General features: G+C 46.9%; 1 protein-coding gene across 1 annotated transcript in view; it reads right to left on the bottom strand.

Moving 5' to 3' along the window:
* The window catches only part of LOC137659466 (protein singed wings 2-like), an 86,756-nt gene extending 67,814 nt beyond the window's left edge, over window positions 1–18,942 (bottom strand). Inside the window, exon 1 of the mRNA XM_068394356.1 lies at window positions 18,801–18,942. The gene's annotated coding sequence lies outside the window, so the exon portion shown is untranslated. The remainder of the gene's footprint in view (window positions 1–18,800) is intronic.
* Between the last annotated feature and the right edge of the window lie 308 nt (window positions 18,943–19,250).

Raw genomic sequence — 19,250 nt, 5'->3', positions numbered from 1 at the left:
ATGAAAATGGAGGTAAGGTATGCTGAACAGCAGAGTCAGAACGAGCTGGAACAACAATAGTTGTGGTTTCCTCTTCAAGACTCCGTTGAGGGAACACCTGAGGCTCAGTCTGCAAAGGCTGAATAAAAGACAAGCAGAAGGAAGGCGCATGGGTGGAGGAGGCTGACTCCTAGCATGAGTGGTTGAACCCAAGGGTTGCGCTTGCTGAGCGGTTGGCGGAAGCGGAGTAGCAAGTTCCAGTTCCTGTGGTGTGAGCGGAGCGCGATGAGGAAGAGGCTGCGCAGAACAAGGTAAATGTCTCGCAAGCTGAGGCTCCTGAGGCGCAAGGCTAAGGTGTTGTGGTGCTTGCCTTGTGGAGGGTTGAGCTCGCTGCAGCGAGAGCTGAGGAGACTGACTCATGGACGGGAGAGGTTGTTGTACCTCAACCGAGTGTTGCATCACTGGTGGAGCAGCAAGTGGAGGCGGAGGAAGAGAGGTATAATCCTCCTGATCCCATTGTAAAGGTTGCCTTAAGGAAGGCGGAGGCTGAACACCACAGGGAACAGCAAACTCAGCACGTGGCTCAACATCGTACGCCTGGCAGGTGGTACTGCGATCAGGCGGAGCGAGCGTAGGCGGAGGGAGTGTAGGCGGAGGCGGAGGAGTAACACTCTCAGCCCGACACTCACGCATAAGTCCGAAAGCTGTGCTTGCATGGACTGTAGTAGAGTCCACAACATCGTACGCCTGGCAGGCGGTACTGCGATCAGGCGGAGCGAGTGTAGGTGGAGGGAGTGTAGGCGGAGGCGGAGGAGCAACACTCTCAGCCCGACACTCACGCATCAAGTCCGAAAGCTGTGCTTGCATGGACTGTAGTAGAGTCCACAACATCGTACGCCTGGCAGATGGTACTGCGATCAGGCGGAGCGAGTGTAGGTGGAGGGAGTGTAGGCGGAGGCGGAGGAGCAACACTCTCAGCCCGACACTCACGCATCAAGTCCGAAAGCTGTGCTTGCATGGACTGTAGTAGAGTTCACAACATCGTACGCCTGGCAGGTGGTACTGCGATCAGGCGGAGCGATCATAGGCGGGGGGGAGTGTAGGCGGGGGGGAGTGTAGGCGGAGGCGCAACACTCTCAGCCCGACACTCACGCATCAAGACCGAAAGTTGTGACTGTATGGACTGCAGTAGAGTCAACTTGGGGTCGGCAGACACTAAGGTCTGCTGAGGTAAAGCCTTAACAGCAGAGATCTGTTGCGGCAGAACCTTACTCCTCTTAGGCGGAGTGTAATCAACTGATGACTGAGGAGAGTCAGAGCTAACCCAATGACTGCATTCGGGTTGTGAACTTTAACTTCGTACGTCTGGCATAGGTCTGGACTTAACGTTTAAGAGGTCTTGAGACCTGAGACCAGCGTTACTCTGCCTTTATTTTCTCCCCTAATCTCTTCTGCAGACGAGCAAAATAAGGGCTCAATCGTCTGCGGGTGGGAGTGACGGTCTCGGTAAGACACGCCCACAACCACCGAGGATACTTCTGTGCGCCGATCAAGGCCTGCTGAACCCTTATGCCCTTCGACATTGCTTCTCCCCTGGGCTTGGGAGCTTGCAAGAGGTCCCGGACTGGGAGGACGACTGGCGCGCACAAAAGTACCCTCACGCACTAATCACTTATCACTTTGATTTCTGTTTGCACTTATTTCACTGAACTCGAAACTTTAAGTGGTTTGTACCTGAAATACGCAATTCTATCCTTTCTCAAAGTTAGAAATTGCGAAAACAGAATTACAATGTAACAGAAAAATCTAATGAAAGATAATTCAGTGGCTGGAAAGAGACTAAACACTAGATCACTCGAGAAACGTTTAGTTTCTTCCCCTAAAGAGACTAGGGAGAAGAGCAAAAACGATAACTACGTTACTCGTACGCCTGGCAGGCTTGAATGAAACGTTTATCCTCTTTCTCCCTCCGTCTCTATCTCTCTCTCTCTCTCTCTCTCTTGACTTAGAACCTGAGAGAAGAGCCCAATCATATATATCGTTAAAACATATTATTGTTAAAGGAAAAAACTGAAAAGTTCCTTTATTAGGATCAAAACCATTAAGTTAAGAAAGAATGAACAAAACGCTAGACACGGTTACTCTTACTGCAACGTGAAACCGTGAACATTCTTTCTCTATCGTAACGATAGAGTGCAAGTTGAACGTTCTGAACGTCAACAACTGCAGAGACAAAACAAAAAGTTAGTTCAACTTTGAAAATAGTACGAGACTATCAAAGAAATTCTTTCAAACTCTGTGGCGGAAATAGCATAATATGTTAACAGGTAAAACCGAAATGACGGGCTCAAAGTTTATTAACTTCGGTAAAAGACCGCCTACTATTAGGAAGGTCGAATATAAACAAAAATAAAAATTAATTTTAATGAGTTTATAATAAAAGGAAGTTAATCGAAGAGGCCTATAAGAGGCGGAGAGATATAAAATAAATCTATAACTTTTGTTAAGCAAAATTAAGAAAGAGAGTCTATACTCTCTTAGACACCAACACTTCCGTCTAAGGGAAGGGTCGGCCATTGAAAAGTGAACGAGAGTTCATACTCTCTCGTCACCATAATTAATCAAATTAATTCCAAAAGCTAACTAAGCTAATATAGAAGTTTCCAGTAAAGCGACAGCCGAAATCAAAGAGAAATACTTCACCAAAGTCGTGAAAATACTCCAAGAACATAAGCGTATCCCAGAACGTCTTGCCGGAAGCACGACAGAGGAATAATTGAGGAGGTGTCAACAAGAAGTACTTGAGTACCTGGCCACAGGTGGCGCTGGTAAATACACCCCCTTCTAGTATTGTGATAGCTGGCGTATCCCTCCATAGAATTCTGTCGGGCAACGGAGTTGACAGCTACATGATTATCGGGTAAGTTTAATATTGAAAACAGTAAATTAGAGCTACAGTTACCTTGAAACTGTGAGATAATCCTCCTACAACCACCTAACTCTTACACAGAAAATGTAAGCATAAACCTACTACTACAATTATGGGGGACCCCAGTGGGAAGCGGGGTTTTTGGGTGGGGGGAGGAGGAGAAAAGTGATTTTTCGGGGCACTACCGAAACTAATACAACTACCTACCCTACCCTGGGGGCCATGTACCCCTACCTAGGCCTACCAGGGGGGGCTCCGCCCCCCCTGCGACCCCCCCTTAAGGCCACAGTAATTTTCAGGGCACCACCGAACCTAAGACACCCACCTAACCTAGCCTATGGGGCCCTGTACCCCTACCTAGGCCTACTGGGGGGGGGGCTCCGCCCCCCCTGCGACCCCCCCTTAAGGCCACAGTAATTTTCAGGGCACCACTGAACCTAAGACACCCACCTAACCTAGCCTATGGGGCCCTGTACCCCTACCTAGGCCTACCGGGGGGGGGGGCGTCATAGTGCACTAGTTTGTCTGCGGATTATAGTGGTTACAGGGCTCATTTGAGCAAAAATGTTATTTTTATTAATAAAATAAATTTTTGAATATACTTACCCGATAATCATGTAGCTGTCAACTCCGTTGCCCGACAAAATTCTATGGAGGGATACGCCAGCTATCACAATACTAGAAGGGGGTGTACTTACCAGCGCCACCTGTGGCCAGGTACTCAATCATTTGTTGTTGACACCTCCTCAATTATTCCTCGGTCCACTGGTTCTCTCTGGGGAGGAAAGGGAGGGTCGATTAAATCATGATTATTGGGTAAGTATATTCAAAAATTTATTTTATTAATAAAAATAACATTTTTCAATATTAAACTTACCCGATAATCATGTAGCTGATTCACACCCAGGGAGGTGGGTGAAAACCAGTGTACAAGATTAAAGGATAGCTAAGTATCCCATATTTCATATAACAGTTATCTCAAATAACAATGAAATAATAAGTACCTGGTAAGGAAGTCGAATAGAACCGTTACTCTGCCTCTTTATTTAAAGTTCGTCTTCCTTACTGAGCGCAGCGTTCCTCTTGGAGGCTGAATCAACCCAAAGGTGCCAAAGTACACGGGGTTGCAACCCCTACTAAAGGACCTCTACCAAACCTTTAACCCAGGCGCTTCTCAAGAATGAATAGACCACCCGCCAAATCCAAGGATGCGGAAGGCTTCTTAGCCTACCGTAACAACCATAAAAAACAACAATAAAAGTATTCAAGAGAAAGGTTAAAAAAGGTTATGGGATTAAGGGAATGTAGTGGCTGAGCCCTCACCTACTACTGCACTCGCTGCTACGAATGGTCCCAGGGTGTAGCAGTTCTCGTAAAGAGACTGGACATCTTTCAGATAAAATGATGCAAACACTGACTTGCTCCTCCAATAGGTTGCATCCATTATGCTCTGCAGAGAACGGTTTTTATTAAAGGCCAACGAAGTAGCTACAGCTCTTACTTCGTGGGTCCTTACCTTCAGCAATGCAAGGTCTTCCTCCTTTAAGTGAGAATGTGCTTCTCTGATCAGAAGCCTTATATAGTACGAAAGCCCATTCTTGGACATGGGTCTCGAGGGTTTCTTGATGGCACACCATAAGGCTTCTGACTGTCCTCGAATAGGTTTAGACCTCTTCAGATAATATTTGAGAGCTCTGACAGGGCAAAGAACTCTCTCTAGTTCGTTACCTACCATGTTGGAGAGGCTAGGTATTTCGAACGATCTAGGCCAAGGACGTGAAGGAAGCTCGTTCTTTGCTAGGAATCCAAGCTGAAAAGAACATGTTGCAGATTCGGTTGTGAAACCAATGTTCTTGCTGAAGGCATGAACCTCACTGACTCTCTTAGCTGTTGCAAGGCAAACGAGAAAAGCAGTCTTGAGGGTAAGATCCTTGAAGGAAGCTGACTGGAGAGGTTCGAACCTAGATGTCATAAGGAACCTTAAGACTACGTCTAGATTCCAGCCTGGAGTGGAAAGACGACGTTCTTTAGACGTCTCAAAAGACTTGAGAATGTCTTGAAGGTCCTTGTTGGAAGACAGGTCCAAACCCCTGTGGCGGAGAACTGAGGCCAACATGCTCCTATATCCTTTAATCGTAGGTGTTGAAAGGGATCTCTCATTCCTAAGATGTAGAAGGAAGTCAGCTATTTGGATCACAGAGGTATTGGTAGAGGATATTGAATTGGCTCTACACCAGCTTCGGAAGACCTCCCACTTAGACTGGTAGACTCTACGAGTGGAAACTCTTCTAGCTCTGGCAATCGCACTGGCTGCCTCCTTCGAAAAGCCTCTAGCTCTAGCGAATCTTTCGACAGTCTGAAGGCAGTCAGCCGAAGAGCGTGGAGGTTTGGATGCAACCTGTCTACATGTGGTTGACGTAGAAGGTCCACTCTTAGAGGTAGAGTCCTGGGGAAGTCGACTAGCCATTGAAGTACCTCTGTGTACCATTCTCTTGCAGGCCAAAGGGGAGCAACCAGCGTCAGCCGTGTCCCTTCGTGCGAGACGAATTTCTGCAGAACTTTGTTTATTATCTTGAACGGAGGGAATGCGTACAGGTCGAGATGGGACCAGTTCAGAAGAAAAGCATCCACATGAACCGCTGCAGGGTCTGGAACAGGGGAACAATAAAGCGGAAGTCTCTTGGTTATGGAGGTGGCAAACAGATCTATGGTAGGTTGACCCCACAAGGTCCAAAGTCTGTTGCACACACTCTTGTGGAGGGTCCATTCCGTGGGAATGACCTGATTCCTTCTGCTGAGGCGATCCGCTGAAACATTCATATCGCCCTGGATGAACCTCGTGACCAGAGTGAGGTTTAGACCTCTTGACCAAATGAGGAGGTCCCTTGCGATCTCGTAAAGGCTCCTCGAATGGGTCCCTCCTTGCTTGGAGATGTAAGCCAAGGCTGTGGTGTTGTCTGAATTCACCTCCACCACTTTGCCTAGCAGGAGGGACTTGAAGTTCAACAGGGCTAGATGAACTGCTAACAGTTCCTTGCAGTTGATGTGGAGTAATCCTTGTTCCTTGTTCCATACTCCTGAGCATTCCCGTCCGTCCAAGGTCGCACCCCAGCCCGAGTCCGATGCATCTGAGAAGAGATGAAGATTGGGGGTCTGGATGGCCAATGATAGACCCTCCTTGAGAAGGAGATTGTGCTTCCACCACAGGAGAGTGGTCTTCATCTCTTGGTTGATAGGGATAGAGACTGCTTCTAGAGTCGAGCCCTTGTCCCAATGAGCAGCAAGATGGAATTGAAGAGGGCGGAGGTGGAGTCTTCCTAGCTCGACAAACAGGGCCAGTGATGAGAGGGTCCCTGTGAGACTCATCCACTGTCTCACTGAGCAATTGCTCCTCTTCAGCATGCTCATGATGCACTCTAGGGCTTGGTTTATCCTGGGGGCCGATGGAAAAGCCCGAAAATCCTGACTCTGAATCTCCATTCCCAGGTACACAATGGATTGGGAGGGAATGAGTTGAGATTTCTCTATATTGACTAATAGACCTAGGTCTCTGATTAAGTCTAAAGTCCAATTGAGGTTCTCCAGACAACGACGACTCGTGGAGGCTCTCAACAGCCAGTCGTCTAGGTAGAGGGAGGCTCTGATGTTCGATAAGTGTAGGAATTTCGCTACATTCCTCATCAGATGAGTAAAGACTATAGGAGCTGTGCTTAGGCCAAAACACAGGGCTTGGAACTGATAGACAACCTTTCCGAAAACGAATCTCAGGAAAGGTTGGGAGTCTGGATGAATGGGAACGTGAAAGTATGCATCTTTCAAGTCCAAAGAGACCATCCAGTCCTCCTGTCTGACCGCTGCTAAGACCGACTTGGTCGTCTCCATCGTGAACGTCTGCTTGGTGACATACTCGTTGAGAGAGCTGACGTCCAGCACCGGTCTCCAACCTCCTGTCTTCTTGGCCACAAGAAAGAGACGGTTGTAGAAGCCCGGGGATTGATGGTCCCGGACTATAACCACTGCCTTCTTCTGCACAAGTAGCGACACCTCCTGTTGCAATGCTAGCCTCTTGTCCTCTTCTTTGTAGTTGGGAGAGAGGTTGATGGGCGATGTGGTCAGAGGTGGTTTGAGGCAGAATGGAATCCTGTAACCGTACCTCAGCCAACTGACAGACTGTGCGTCTGCACCTCTCTTCTCCCAGGCTCGCCAGAAGATCTTGAGTCTGGCTCCTACTGTTGTCTGGAGAATCTGAGAGTCAGTTCTTTCCCTTAGATGTCCTGGATCCTTTCCTAGACTTGCTCCTGTGAGAGTCTGGACGGGAGCTTCCTCGGCTGGGGGCTCTACCACGAAAGGGCGGTATGAACCTCGTAGCCGGGGTATCAGCCACTGGGGAGCGATAAGTCTTGGGGACTGAGGTGGCAACCTTAGACTTACGAGCCGATGAGGCTACAAGATCGTGCGTGTCCTTTTGTATCAGGGCAGCCGACAAGTCCTTAACTAGCTCCTCGGGAAAGAGGAACTTTGAGAGTGGAGCAAAAAGAAGTTGTGACCGTTGGCAAGGTGTAATGCTGGCGGAAAGGAAGGTACACAGTTGTTCCCTTTTCTTCAACACCCCTGATACAAATAACGACGCTAGCTCACCCGATCCATCTCTGATGGCCTTATCCATGCAGGACATTATTAGCATGGCAGAATCTTTGTCCGCAGGAGAGGTTTTCTTGCTGAGGGCTCCCAGGCACCAGTCGAGAAAGTTGAACATTTCAAATGCTCTGAACAACCCTTTCAGAAAATGATCCAGGTCTGAGAAGGTCCAACAAACCTTCGAGCGTCTCATAGCAGTTCTCCGAGGCGAGTCCACCAGACTTGAGAAGTCAGCCTGGGCAGAGGCAGGTACTCCTAAGCCTGGTGCTTCCCCTGTGGCATAACAAACGCAACCTTTCGAAGCGAGCTTCGTTGGAGGGAACATGAAGGAAGTCTTGCCAAGGTGTTGTTTAGACTGCAGCCACTCCCCTAAGATCCTTAAAGCCCTCTTGGAGGATCTAGCTAGGACAAGCTTAGTATAGTTGGACTTAGCTTGTTGTACGCCCAGCGAAAACTCAGATGGTGGAGAGCGGGGAATAGCAGAGACGAAGTGGTCTGGGTAAATCTCCCTGAGTAGAGCCAAGACCTTACGAAAATCAATCGACAATGGAGAAAGCTTAGATTCGTCCACGTCTGATGAGGGATCAAGGTGTGCCTCCTCATCATCCGACACCTCATCAGCAGAGGGTAGCGAAGCGATCGGACCAGAATGCTGAACCGCAGAGTCAGAACGGGTAGGAACAATAACAGTGGTTTCCTCTTCCAGTAACTGTTGAGGGAAAACCTGAGGCTCAGACTGCAAAGGCTGAACAACAGACGAAGCAGAAGGCAGGCGCATGGGTGAAGGAGGTTGACTCCTAGCAAGAGAGGTTGAACCCAAGGATTGCACAAGCTGAGCGGAGGACGGAGGCGGAGTAGTCCGTTCCTGTTCCTGTGAGATGAGCGGAGCATGATGAGGTTGAGGCTGCGCAGAACAAGGTAAAGTTCTCGCAAGCTGAGGCTCCTGAGGTGCAAGTCCAGGGTGTAGAGGAGCTTGCCTTGAGGAGGGTTGAGCTCGCTGCAGCGATGGCTGAGCAGACAGACTCACGGAGGGGAGAGGTTGTTGTACCCCAACCGAGAGTTGCACCACTGGTGGAGCAGCAAGGGGAGGCGGAGGAAGAGTGGAATAACTCTCCTGATCCCAAAGCAAGGGTTGCCTTAAAGAAGGCTGAGGCTGAACACCACTGGGAACAGCGAACTCCGAAAGTGGCTCAACATCGTACGCCTGGCAGATGGTGCTGCGACCAGGCGGAGCAAGTGCAGGCGGGGCGAGCACAGGCGGAGCGAGAACAGGCGGAGGGAGTGTAGGCGGAGGAGGAGGTGCAACACTCTCAGCCCGACACTCACGCATCAAGTCCGAAAGCTGAGCTTGCATGGACTGAAGCAGGGTCCACTTGGGATCGGCAGAAACGATAACAGACTGAGGTAAAGTCACAGTCGGGCTCTGTTTTGGCAGAACCTTACTCCTCTTGGGCGGAGTACAGTCGACAGATGACTGAGGCGAGTCAGAGCTGAGCCAATGACTGCAACCTGGCTGAGCACTCGCGGACTGGACTCTACGTTTAAGCGGTCTCGAGACCTGAGACCAACGTTTCTTCCCTGCTAGTTGATCAGCGGACGAGAATAAGACGGGCTCAATCGTCTGCAGGTGGGAGTGACGGTCTAAGGAAGACACGCCCGCAACCACCGAGGATAGTTCTGTGCGCCTAACAAGGCCTGTCGAACCCTTAAGCCCTTCGACATTGCTTCTCCCCTGGGCATGGGAGCTTGCAAGAGGTCCCGGACTGGGAGGACAACTGGCTCGCACAGAAAAATCCTCACGCACCACACTGGCACCACTAGCACTTGGCACTGCACCGACACTAGCACTCGTCACAGCACTGGCACTAATTCCACCCACTGCACTCTTGACCTTCAGTTCTTTAACTTCGGCCATCAGAGACTTATGGTCACTTACCACTGATTCTACTTTATCGCCTAAAGCCTGAATAGCACGCAAAACAACTGACATATCAGGCGGAGGGCACACAGTAGGTTCGGGGGTAGCCACTACAGGGGTAGGAAAAGGTAGGGGATCATGAGGTGAGGAAAACATAGAAGAGTGAGAAGAACTTCTCCTAACTCTACCTCTCTCTAACTTAGATGAATATTTTAAAAGACGGACAAATTCCAATTCCGAAAGTCCGGCGCATTCCTCACATCGATTTTCTAATAGACAGGGCCTGTCCCTACAGTCAGAACAAGCGGTGTGAGGATCTACCGAGGCCTTCGGAATACGCCTATTGCAAGACCTACATCGTCTATGGGAGGGGGCTTGCGAAACGTCAGACATCTTGTTTCAAAGAGTTAGCCAAAGGGTGATCCAAAAACAAGCAAAATTCGTTAACCGTTATATCAGTATTATATAAAAGCTATCTAGCTAATATAAGAAGGATTCCAGTAAAGCGACAGCCGTTAATCTGAGAGAATACTTCACCAAATATCCGTGAATAAACTCGAAGACCATAAGCGTATCCCAGAACGTCTAGCCGGAAGCACGACAGAGGAATAATTGAGGAGGTGTCAACAACAAATGATTGAGTACCTGGCCACAGGTGGCGCTGGTAAGTACACCCCCTTCTAGTATTGTGATAGCTGGCGTATCCCTCCATAGAATTCTGTCGGGCAACGGAGTTGACAGCTACATGATTATCGGGTAAGTTTAATATTGAAAAATAAGACACAGTCAACAATAACAACAGACTTAGAAAATTCAGGGAAGACAAGAGTAGCGTGAGTTTGATCGTCGATATTTCGACTATTAATGAGGTTACACAACGTTAACGTAAACTGCAAACTACCACATACCTTACTGTCTCTTCCTTTTCCCACGAGTAACCACACTACGATCACACCGGAATGCTAATTTGTTGTAATCTATACGGCACACATTTTCACAATTAGGGCACTTTTTCTCTGCCAAAATCAAACCATGACGTTGAGCAAATGCAATTAGCAAATCAACTTTCCCTGAATAATGTACACAAAAATCCCCATAAGAAATAAAGCAATTGTCACAAGTGACACAGTCGGAACGGGATGAAGGTCCTGCTAATTGCTCCATACTTCACGGCAAAATGAGCTTTTCAGTTTGAAGGGAGATCCGAGACGTGCAAAAATATTCCTCCGCGGAACTTCACGTAAACTGTGGTAACTGGTGGAAAAATAGCAGGGATAAGTGAAGTAATAAGTGTCAGCATTGGCTAGATTTGTAAAAACCGCCATGATTGGTTTTCAAACAGTGTGACGTCAAGAAAACACCTGTTATTGGTTAGAATAGCATTGAGAACTAGTCTGCCATACGCAGTAAGGCGGTGAAACAGCTCATTTTAGCCAAGACATCACACAGTAAACAAAAACAAACGCTTAGAAAAAATCCAAGTGAAACATAACTATACACACGAATATCTTCGTTAAATAGAAGCTGCTCATATATTGACTATTATATAAGCGTTCTATATGATATAATAGTGAATTGTAGGTGTTTGAATTCTTCAAGATCTTCCGCGGAGCTCTCCTACACATTTACCAGTCCAAGTTTTCGTTTGATATATAAATATATGCGGTGCTGAGTCTAGAAGTGGTTTAAAAATCAAAATTAAATTTCACCTGCCTGAAAAAAACAGTCCCTCAACTTAATAACTCTCAAATTCCTCTTCAGACTAGGAACTACTAGGTTAGGTTAGGTGGGTTTTGCCTTGTTTTTAGAAACTTAAATGAACCATATATTTTTCCAACTGGTTAGTTTGTGCCTATTTTGCATTTCTGACAGTTATTATTACTGAAAATCACTCATTTATGACATTTCCAAACCCAAAAAACACCGGTTTCCCACCGGGGTTCCCCATAATTGTCTTCATATAAGGGTGTCCAAAAACTCATGAACAGGTGATTTGCCCCAATAATCATGGTCATAAATGCATAAAATAGAAGATAGCGAGTAGGAAAAATGTTATTTTTATTAGTAAAATAAATTTTTGAATATACTTACCCGATAATCATGTAGCTGTCAACTCCGTTGCCCGACAGAATTCTATGGAGGGATACGCCAGCTATCACAATACTAGAAGGGGGTGTACTTACCAGCGCCACCTGTGGCCAGGTACTATAGTACTTCTTGTTGACACCTCCTCAATTTTTCCTCGGTCCACTGGTTCTCTATGGGGAGGAAGGGAGGGTCAATTAAATCATGATTATCGGGTAAGTATATTCAAAAATTTATTTTACTAATAAAAATAACATTTTTCAATATTAAACTTACCCGATAATCATGTAGCTGATTCACACCCAGGGGGGTGGGTGAAAACCAGTGTACAAGATTAAAGGATAGCTAAGTATCCCATATTTCATATAACAGTTATCTCAAATAACAATGAAATAATAAGTACCTGGTAAGGAAGTCGAATTGAACCGTTACTCTGCCTCTTTTTTAAGTTCGTCTTCCTTACTGAGCGCAGCGTTCCTCTTGGAGGCTGAATCAACTCAAAGGTGCTAAAGTATATAGGGCTGCAACCCCTACTAAAGGACCTCTACACAACCTCTAACCCAGGCGCTTCTCAAGAATGAATTGACCACCCGCCAAATCAAAAGGATGCGGAAGGCTTCTTAGCCTACCGTAACAACCATAAAAACAACAATAAAAGCATTCAAGAGAAAGGTTAAAAAAGGTTATGGGATTAAGGGAATGTAGTGGCTGAGCCCTCACCTACTACTGCACTCGCTGCTACGAATGGTCCCAGGGTGTAGCAGTTCTCGTAAAGAGACTGGACATCTTTAAGATAAAATGATGCAAACACTGACTTGCTCCTCCAATAGGTTGCATCCATTATGCTCTGCAGAGAACGGTTTTTATTAAAGGCCATCGAAGTAGCTACGGCTCTTACTTCGTGGGTCCTTACCTTCAGCAACGCAAGGTCTTCCTCCTTTAAGTGAGAATGGGCTTCTCTAATCAGAAGCCTTACATAATACGAAACCCCGTTCTTGGACATGGGCCTCGAAGGTTTCTTGATGGCACACCATAAGGCTTCTGACTGTCCTCGAATAGGTTTAGACCTATTAAGATAATACTTGAGAGCTCTGACAGGGCAAAGAACTCTCTCTAGTTCGTTACCTACCATGTTGGAGAGGCTAGGTATTTCAAACGATCTAGGCCAAGGACGAGAAGGAAGTTCGTTCTTTGCTAAGAATCCGAGCTGAAAAGAACATGTTGCAGATTCGGTCGTGAAACCAATGTTCTTGCTGAAGGCATGAACCTCACTGACTCTCTTAGCTGTTGCAAGGCAGACGAGAAAAAGAGTCTTGAGGGTAAGGTCCTTGAAGGAAGCTGACTGGAGAGGTTCGAACCTAGGTGACATAAGGAACCTTAAGACTACGTCTAGGTTCCAGCCTGGAGTGGATAGACGACGCTCTTTAGAAGTCTCAAAAGACTTAAGGATGTCTTGAAGGTCCTTGTTGGAAGAAAGGTCCAAACCTCTGTGGCGGAGAACTGAAGCCAACATACTCCTGTACCCTTTAATCGTAGGGGCTGAAAGGGATCTCTCATTCCTAAGATGTAATAGGAAGTCAGCTATTTGGGTCACAGAGGTATTGGTAGAGGATACTGCATTGGCTCTACACCAGCTCCGGAAGACTTCCCACTTAGATTGGTAGACTCTACGAGTGGAAACCCTTCTTGCTCTGGCAATCGCACTGGCTGCCTCCTTCGAAAAGCCTCTAGCTCTAGCGAATCTTTCGACAGTCTGAAGGCAGTCAGCCGAAGAGCGTGGAGGTTTGGGTGCAACCTGTCTACGTGAGGTTGACGTAGAAGGTCCACTCTTAGAGGTAGAGTCCTGGGGATGTCGACTAGCCATTGAAGTACCTCTGTGAACCATTCTCTTGCAGGCCAAAGGGGAGCAACCAGCGTCAGCCGTGTCCCTTCGTGCGAGATGAACTTCTGCAGGACTTTGTTTATTATCTTGAACGGTGGGAATGCGTAAAGGTCGAGATGGGACCAGTTCAGCAGAAAAGCATCCACATGAACTGCTGCAGGGTCTGGAACTGGGGAACAGTACAGCGGAAGTCTCTTGGTCATGGAGGTGGCAAACAGATCTATGGTAGGTTGACCCCACAAGGTCCAAAGTCTGTTGCACACACTCTTGTGGAGGGTCCATTCCGTGGGAATGACCTGATTCCTTCTGCTTAGGCGATCTGCTGAGACGTTCATGTTGCCCTGAATGAACCTCGTGACTAAAGTGAGGTTTTGACTTCTTGACCAAATGAGGAGGTCCCTTGCGATCTCGTATAGGCTCCTCGAATGGGTCCCTCCTTGCTTGGAGATGTAAGCCAAGGCTGTGGTGTTGTCTGAGTTCACCTCCACCACCTTGCCTAGCAGGAGGGACTTGAAGTTCAGCAGGGCTAAATGAACTGCTAGTAGCTCCTTGCAGTTGATGTGGAGCGTTCCCTGTTCCTCGTTCCACGTTCCCGAGCATTCCCGTCCGTTCAAGGTCGCACCCCAGCCCGAGTCCGATGCATCTGAGAAGAGATGAAGATTGGGGGTCTGAATAGCCAACGATAGGCCCTCCCTGAGAAGGAGATTGGTCTTCCACCACAAGAGAGTGGTCTTCATCTCTTTGGTGACTGGGATAGAGACTGCTTCGAGAGTCAAACCCTTGTCCCAATGAGCTGCAAGATGGAATTGAAGAGGGCGGAGGTGGAGTCTCCCTAGCTCGACGAACAGGGCCAGCGATGAAAGGGTCCCTGTGAGACTCATCCACTGTCTCACCGAGCAACTGCTCCTCTTCAGCATGCTCATGATGCAATCTAGGGCTTGGCTTATCCTTGGGGCCGATGGAAAAGCCCGAAAATCCTGACTCCGAATCTCCATTCCCAGGTACACAATGGATTGGGAGGGAATGAGCTGAGACTTTTCTATGTTGACTAACAGACCCAGTTCTCTGATTAAGTCCAAAGTCCAGTTGAGACTCTCCAGACAGCGACGACTCGTGGAGGCTCTCAACAGCCAGTCGTCTAAGTAAAGGGAGGCTCTGATGTCCGATAAGTGGAGGAATTTTGCTATATTCCTCATCAGATGCGTAAACACCATAGGAGCTGTGCTTAGGCCAAAACACAGGGCTTGGAATTGGTAGACAACCTTTCCAAAAACGAATCTCAGGAAAGGTTGGGAGTCTGGATGAATAGGAACGTGAAAGTAGGCATCTTTCAGGTCCAACGAGACCATCCAGTCCTCCTGCCTGACCGCTGCTAGGACCGACTTCGTCGTCTCCATCGTGAACGTCTGCTTGGTGACATACGCATTGAGCGCGCTGACGTCCAGCACCGGTCTCCAACCTCCTGTCTTCTTGGCCACCAGAAAGAGACGGTTGTAGAAGCCCGGGGATTGATGGTCCCGGACTATAACCACTGCCTTCTTCTGCACAAGTAGCGACACCTCCTGGTGCAACGCTAGCCTCTTGTCCTCTTCTTTGTAGTTGGGAGAGAGGTTGATGGGAGATGTGGTCAGAGGGGGTTTGCGGCAGAATGGAATCCTGTAACCCTCCCTCAGCCAACTGACAGACTGGGCGTCTGCACCTCTCTTTTCCCAGGCTTGCCAGAAGATCTTGAGTCTGGCTCCTACTGCTGTCTGGAGATGCGGAGAGTCAGTTTTTTCCTTTAGAAGCCTTGGAACTTTTCCTAGACTTGCTCCTGGAAGAGTCTGGACGGGAGCTTCCTCGGATGGGGGCTCTACCACGAAAGGGCGGTATGAACCTCGTAGCAGGAGTATCAGCCACTGGGGTGCGATAAGTCCTGGGGACTGAGGTAGCAACCTTAGTCTTACGCGCCGATGAGGCTACAAGATCATGTGTGTCCTTTTGTATCAGGGCAGCAGACAAGTCCTTAACCAGCTCTTCGGGGAAGAGGAACTTCGAGAGCGGAGCGAAAAGGAGTTGAGACCTTTGACAAGGTGTGATGCTGGAGGAAAGGAAGGTACATAGCTGTTCCCTTTTCTTAAGAACCCCTGACACAAACATCGACGCAAGCTCGCCAGATCCATCTCTAATGGCCTTATCCATGCAGGACATTAATAGCATGGCAGAATCCTTGTCCGCAGGGGAGGTCTTCTTGCTGAGGGCTCCCAGGCACCAGTCTAGGAAGTTGAACATCTCAAATGCCCTAAAAACACCCTTCAGGAAGTGATCAAGGTCTGAGAAGGTCCAGCAAACCTTAGAGCGCCTCATTGCTGTTCTACGAGGCGAGTCTACCAGACTTGAGAAGTCAGCCTGGGCAGAGGCAGGTACTCCCAAGCCTGGTTCCTCTCCTGTGGCATACCAAACGCCCGCTTTAGAAGTGAGCTTAGTCGGAGGAAACATGAACGAAGTCTTTCCAAGGTGTTGCTTAGTCTGCAACCACTCCCCTAAGATCCTTAACGCTCTCTTAGAGGACCTTGCTAGGACTAGCTTAGTATAAGTAGACTTAGCTGGCTGCATGCCCAGCGAAAACTCAGATGGCGGAGAGCGGGGAATAGCAGAGACAAAGTGGTCTGGGTATACCTCCCTAAACAGAGCCAAGACCTTACGAAAGTCAATAGAAGGTGGAGAAGACTTGGATTCATCCACGTCTGATGAGGGATCCAGGTGTGCCGCCTCATCATCAGACGCCTCATCACCAGAGTGTAGCGAAGAGATCGGTAAGGTATGCTGAACAGCAGAGTCAGCACGAGCTGGAACAACAATATTAGTGGTTTCCTCTTCAAGACTCTGTTGAGGGAACACCTGAGGCTCAGACTGCAAAGGCTGATCAAAAGAAGTAGCAGAAGGTAGGCGCATGGGTGGAGGTGGCTGACTCCTAGCATGAGTGACTGAACTCAAGGGTTGCGCTTGCTGAGTGGTTGGCGGATGCGCAATAGCAAGTTCCTGAGGAACGAGTTGAGGTTCCTGAGGTGTGAGCTGTGAGCGATGAGGTAGTGGCTGCGCAGAACACAGTAATTGTCTCGCGAGTTGAGGCTCCTGAGGCGCAAGGCTAAGGTGTTGTGGTTGCCTTGAGGAGGGTTGAGCTCGCTGCAGCGAGAGCTGAGGAGACTGACTCATGGTTCGGAGAGGTTGTTGTACCTCAAGAGAGTGTTGCCTCACTGGTGGAACTGCAAGTGGAAGCGGAGGAAGTAAGGTATAATCTTCCTGTTCCCATTGCTGAGGTTGCCTTAAGGAAGGCGGAGGGAGCTGCACACCACTGGAAACAGTAAACTCAGAACGTGCTAAGGTATTCTGAGGAGCCTCAACATCGTACGCCTGGCAGGCAGTACTGCGGTCAGGCGGAGCGATCGCAGGAGGAGGTGTAACCTGCTCAGCCTGACACTCACGCATCAAGACCGCAAGTTGTGACTGCATGGACTGCAGTAGAGTCAACTTGGGGTCGGCAGACACTAAGGTCTGCTGAGGTAAAGCCTTAACAGCAGAGATCTGTTGTGGCAGAACCTTACTCCTCTTAGGCGGAGTGCATTCAACTGATGACTGCGGCGAGTCAGAGCTGATCCAATGACTGCAGCCCGGTTGAGTTCTTGAGGTCTGGACTCTGCGTTTGAGTGGTCTCGAGACCTGAGTCCAGCGTTTCTTCCCTGACAATTGCTCAGCAGACGAGTAAAAGACGGGCTCAATCGTCTGCAGGTGGGAGTGACGGTCTCTGGAAGACACGTCCGCAACCACCGAGGATACTTCTGTGCGCCGATCAAGGCCTGCCGAACCCTTTTGCCCTTCGACATTGCTTCTCCCCTGGGCTTGGGAGCTTGCAAGAGGTCCCGGACTGGGAGGACGACTGGCACGCACAGAAGTATCCTCACGCACCACACTGACACTGACACTAGCACTTGGCACTGCACTGACACTAGCACTCGTCACAGCACTGGCACTAATTCCACCCACTGCACTCTTGACCTTAAGTTCCTTGACTTCGGCCATAAGAGACTTATGATCACTAACCACTGACTCTACTTTATCGCCTAAGGCCTGAATGGCACGCAAAACAACAGACATATCAGGCTGAGGGCAAATAGTAGGTTCGGGGGTAGCCACTACAGGGGTAGGAAAAGGTAGGGGATCATGAGGTGAGGAAAAAAGTGAAGAGTGAGAAGAACTCCTCCTAACTCTCTCTCTCTCTAACTTGGTTGAGTACTTAAGAAGACGGACAAAATCAAGTTCCGAAAGTCCGGCGCATTCCTCACATCGATCTTCTAACTGACAGGGCCTTTCCCTACAGTCAGAACAAGCGGTGTGAGGATCTACCGAGGCCTTCGGAATACGCCTATTACAAGACCTACATCGTCTATGGGTGGGGGCTTGTGAAATGTCAGACATCTTGAATCAAAAGAGTTAGCCAAGTGGGGTTTCAAAATCAAGCAAAAGATCGTTAACCGTTAATCAGGACTAAATAATAGCTATCTAAGCTAATATAGAAGTTTTCCAGTAAAGCGACAGCCGAAATCTGAGAGAATACTTCACCAAAAGCCGTGAAAATACTCGAAGATCATAAGCGTATCCCAGAACGTCTTGCCGGAAGCACGACAGAGGAAAAATTGAGGAGGTGTCAACAAGAAGTACTATAGTACCTGGCCACAGGTGGCGCTGGTAAGTACACCCCCTTCTAGTATTGTGATAGCTGGCGTATCCCTCCATAGAATTCTGTCGGGCAACGGAGTTGACAGCTACATGATTATCGGGTAAGTTTAATATTGAAAAATATATGGTTCGTGTATTTGGCTATAAATTTATATAATATATATATATATATATATATATATGTATATATATATATATATATATATATATATATATATATATATATATATATATATATAATATATATATATATATATATTATATATATTATATATATACATATATATATTTATATATATACATATATATATTTATATATATACATATATATACACATATGTGTGTATATATATGTATACATATATATATATATATATATATATATATATATATATATATATATGGTAATTTTTTATTGTATTACAGGGTGAGATTTCGAACATATATATATATATATATATATATATATATATATATATATATATATATATATATATATATATATATATATATATATATATATATATATATAAAGAATATGATTAACATAATTCAGGGCATCCTGACCTTGTCCTACAATAAGCCGAGAATATTCTATAAAGCTATATCATAAAATCAAATATATATTCAGTTATTATATGGGTCTTTCTCACCTGTGGGCCTATGTGGTATGCTGAATAGATTTAATCAATGCAATCAATATGATTACCACATTACAAGTAGTAATTCACTCAAAAATATAAGTCCTTGCACAGACTTATAGTATGGGTATCGTCTATCGTGTTTACAGTCTACGTAAATACGCAATACTATCAAGATGAAAAAGTACCACACATCACGGTATGTTATACAATTTTAGTATACTCTAAATAATTAGAAAATATCATATACCTATCTTATAAAAAAATATGATATTTTTATATATAATACATTAATACAAAATAACAGAAATCATACTGGGTTGTACAATATTCCACTTGCAATAATATCTAGGTATTGTTGACAACTACAATCATAGAAAACTGTATTCAGATATTTTTAAGGATAAACTGCTATTTTCTACTCATACTTTTATATTACAAACGTGTGATAATTTTAAAATG

Source organism: Palaemon carinicauda, chromosome 20, assembly GCF_036898095.1.
Source record: "Palaemon carinicauda isolate YSFRI2023 chromosome 20, ASM3689809v2, whole genome shotgun sequence".
NCBI lineage: Eukaryota > Metazoa > Arthropoda > Malacostraca > Decapoda > Palaemonidae > Palaemon > Palaemon carinicauda.
Note: the sequence above shows the minus strand (reverse complement) of the source record. Positions and strands in the feature narration are given on the sequence as shown.